The sequence below is a fragment of the Atta colombica genome, unplaced genomic scaffold (genome assembly GCF_001594045.1).
Source record: "Atta colombica isolate Treedump-2 unplaced genomic scaffold, Acol1.0 scaffold233, whole genome shotgun sequence".
Classification (NCBI taxonomy): Eukaryota; Metazoa; Arthropoda; class Insecta; order Hymenoptera; family Formicidae; genus Atta; species Atta colombica.
This window is the reverse complement of record NW_017259331.1, coordinates 1489492-1494247: the sequence shown is the minus strand read 5'-3', so window position 1 is coordinate 1494247 and position 4756 is coordinate 1489492.

Genomic DNA, 4756 nt, shown 5'->3' with positions numbered 1-4756 from the left:
AATAAACCGATATTTATAGCTGGCGTCGCTTTTATATATTTTACGCCGTGAGATCAGCACCAGGGTAGACGGCGCGTAAAGCTGCATTTTCTGCAGTTTCTGTCTCTCCCGATGTTGAGGTATTTTATTCGGATGGGTGGGTGTGCACGACGCGCGTGCATGTGGGTGCGCTTGTGTTGCCTTTACCGGTCGAAACGGGTACCGAGGGGGAACACACTAGAAGGATTATAACGCCGGTGCCTTTTCCACCGCCGCGTCGCGACTACTATAAATCTATGGAGAGTTATGGCACAGGCCAGGTTTTGTCTTAATGGTCAACCGTGTAATTCATGGACGCGGGTCACCGCAGGTACCGATGCGCCTGGAATCCTGGCGAGGATGCCGTCGCCGATTTTCCGTGGACGCTGAGAAAGACGATGGGGAACTGCTCACCGTTCATCCTGTTTTTCGAGCGAGAATATGCTGGCATCGGTGTGGTTTTACGATTTATAAACTAATCAATAATAATCGTGTGATTGATTTAAATCGAGGAAAAGTAAAGTTCGTTATTATTTTATATTATTATTCGCGGCTGAATGTCATTACTTTATAATTGCTAATCAATTCGTGCTAATAATTAGGTATATTTACATACAATTGGAAAATTTGTATTAAATTTAACACATTTCACGTGTCCCAAAGCTTTGGTGTTAATTTAATATAAGATGAATATAAGAAGTAACAAATATTATCTACAAAATTAACATAAAAAATGTAACATTGACACAATTTGTAATTGTGAAAACATATTTCTTCAATAAAATTTTTATAATATGTTAAATTAACACATTTATTTATTCTCTAAATTTCTTGAAGTGTTTTTTTTTGGACTAAGATTCGTTCGAAAGGAAAGAAATCTCACTCCTTTTTTAGAGTGAATCTCACTTTTCCTCAAAAGTGGAACTTTTTCTCTCTTTTTCAATAGGGACTATTTTAACTTTTTAAAAGTGAGATTTCACTTCAAACAATTTAGAGAGTAGATTTACGTTATAAAATACATTATTTCTTTACTTGTCCATAAATTGTTATTTTAACACTAAGAAATTATGAATATTAATTCACAAAATAACACAATCATACTATGTTAAATTAGCATTCAAATTAGTATTAAAAATTCAACACAAAAATTTTAACAAGGATCGACTTTAACGTACCTAACGTACAAAACAGTTTTTTACAGTTTTTAGTAAAAGAGGAATTATGAAGTAGATAATTTTTCATAAAATACATATAAAACATAATTATTTTCGACAACAAGAATGAAATATTACTTAATAAATATATAGTTAAATTCCTATCAAGTCACAAATGCTTAACGCTTGTATCATACAAATAGTCCCTGATAATTAAGGCGAACGGCCAATTATATCGTAAGATCGCGCGTAATTAGTCAACGAGTTGGTACGGGGTGCATCTAAAGTTCCAGCCTTTTTTATCACTCGAGTTGGACATACCGCGGATTCCAGCCGCGTCGAATTTCACGACGGAATCGTGTGTAAAGCCTGGTAGCAGCGTATAAATCGGCGCACCTTAGATGCCTGATAGGAGAACGATTGGCTACGGTACATGCGTGCATATGTGTGTAGCGAGAGAGAAAAGAAAAGAAAAATCACTCTCCTCTCAAATCCTCCAGAGTACTCTTTCAAGACCGAGAGAGAGAAGTCCCCAGAATGGGGAATCTCTATGCCGTTCTCGACGACCAATGCGACTTAATTGGTCGCGGAACTTTTCGTGAAAATAAACGACACTGCGAAAACTCCTTCCCGAATTTGTAGATTACAGATCGGAGGTTCCGCACAATTGCGCTATTATCATTCAACATTAAACGGATGCGGTAAAAATTAGTTATTTGGAGGCCAAAAATAGCATTTCAGAATTTATAAGTCTGCAATTTGTGAATAAAAAATTATAATCTAAAGTACCAAAATCTTCACTTGAAAAGGATCTACTTAGGTATATAAAAAATGTAAATATGATAAAAATAATACTTTTTAAGATACGTGGGAAATAATAAGTTGAAAACACATTCGTCCATTAAAAGCCTCGGGGCCATCAAGTTCCGACGTTTCACCTGCAAAAAGTTCATCACTGAAGCTCATTACATCGATACGCGATCTTTCGCACTTTCGCAAACTTTGCAACTTCAATCTCCGCCGGCCGCTTCTCCGACCTCGTCGAAATTCTCACGGCTCTCGTAATTAAAGCCGGTAATGCGCGCCGTCGAGATCCGCCTTTACATTTCGGTATTACCTCTCGATTTCCCGACGATCGATTAACGTGATCGCGAAAGTATTGCACATGAAAGCCAGGGATAGGATGCAACGATAGGATAGAATAAGACGCGCACTTATTCGTATCGAAATATACATGTATCTTGTACTCAATTTCAAAAATATTTGCATGAAATATAAAATTATTGAATTATAAATAAATATATTATAAGGTACAATTTAATTTTTATAAAAATATAATTAATATAGTTGGAAAACGTAATATGTTCAAATAATTATCGTTACAACAACATCTACAATCATCACTCAGCACAAATTCCGATAAATTGTTGCAAGATGATCAGGTTCACTATACAGAAATTGGCACTTGTGTATTCCTACAATCATGATCATTTCACAATAAAAAATTCTGAACGATGCATGAAATACGAGCGGTCAGGAATGAAGAAGATAGCTAAAATAACTATTTTAGAATCATAGGACAATTGAAATATGTATACAACGAATTATTGACGACATGATATGAGAATATAAAAAATATATATTTGTAACTAATTGCGGCAAATTTTATTTTATTGATTAGAGAAATATTAAATACTGAAGATTTATATTTATTTTCGGAATAAAGAAAAATTAGACAAAAAATACTATAGGCTTATATGCTCCTTGTTGTGACTTTTATTGTTTGTAATTAAAGTTTTTGATTTTATGAAATTATATTGAAATATAATTAAATTTCAGGACTCATGATTTTTAATATGGTTAAATACAACTGTTATATTGTGTGCTTATTCTGATACACTAGAGAAGACCCGCACGAAGAGGATGCGATTTCCTGTGAGCCTCAGGATCGCAACTATGTAGTGCTGCTGGCACCGTAATTTGGCATTTATTGGCATATTATTATTCTTAATGAGAGACGGAAGGATAGAATCTCGTTAAGAGAGGCGGATTCGATCGTCTCACAAGGAGGAAGGAATCAAGAAGGTCCTGCGAAGCCCTAGCCATAGTATGAATCAGGGAAGAAGGAGGACGGCGGGATACCAAAGAGACGGAGGAGACGGACCTTTTGTCCCCTTCCCGCCATAGCCGATACCCTTCGATCCCGCGGCATCAATCTCGCGTAAAAATTAATCTTATGGGTTGCAGTTTTCATATTTGGCAGTAATTACAGGCCTTCGAGACCTCCGCCTCTCCTCCCTTCTTCTTTCTTCCTCTTTTTTCTCTCTCTCTCTCTCCCTCTACCTCCTTCCGCTCCTTAGACGCTGCGGAGGCCTCTTTTAATACGGTTTCGCACGAATCTAATATTTCCCCGTATACTATAAATTATCGGCAATTAAAAGGGGAAAAAATGGAAACGAGGGAATTGCAAGCGCGCACATCAGAGGAGGCAGGGAAGAGGACGGAAGCTGAGAAAGATGATCGAACTAAAGAACACGAGGAAGGAAGATGGGAGGAAGGGCCAAGTGGTCTCGACTAGTCGCAAGACTTTCCTATTTTTTTACCTGAGAAAATAGTTTCTCTTCGTAAGATATCGTTGGAGCACAGAGCGCGATGCATCGGCGCGATTCGACGCGGTGGTGAGATCGATCTCTCGTGTACCGCGAGAGGAATCGTGACACGGGAAACCCCAGAAGCCGCATCGAGAACTGGACGTACGATTGTGCCGAAGGATCGCGAGCTCTCGTTCCGGATGTCAGATGAGACAAGGAGATGCCCGATGGACTTGGAATCGTTACCAAAATTATCTTCGCTGGAAGTCTCCAACAAGCTTCTCTTCCCACGAGAAACTATCGTAGTAACAAGCGAATTGTAAAAATGTTTAACGTATAAATAATCTTTTATGTACAATTTCTTATCATTGTTGCGAAAATGTTCCACTGTTAAATAACTAATTTGAATTATTTTTAATCATTTCTATAGATCGCCGACTCAATATGTCATTAATTTAACTAAAACAATGGATACTAGAAATTAAATACTTACAATATAATGGTTGAAGCTGGATCTTTAATGCTTAAATAATTCAATGTGAATTATACAGAAATTAAAAAGATAAAAGTTAAGTTTAAAAGTTAATTAATTTTAACTTAACTTAATTACATTTTAGACTCTTAACTTTTTAACTTAATTTACATTTTATGGTAACTAAATATCGATAATTTAACTTTAACTTTTAATTTAATTTTTTCAATTCTTAGATACAATGCAAGAAGCTAATTAGTATATAATTTAGTAATTTTATATTATATCATTATGTGTAAACAAAAATAACCAGATTAAATAAATAAGTTGTAAGAAAAATACGAAAGCTGTAGGAAAAAGTATGAAAAATTATGTAAAATAATCAAACTTTTTCTTTTTTTTTAACGTTCGTTTGAATCAAATTTAACTTTTAACTTTTTAATTACTTTTTTATTAACTTAACTTTTAATTCAATTAATTTTATTATGGATTAACTTTTATTTTAATTAAGTTAAATTTTC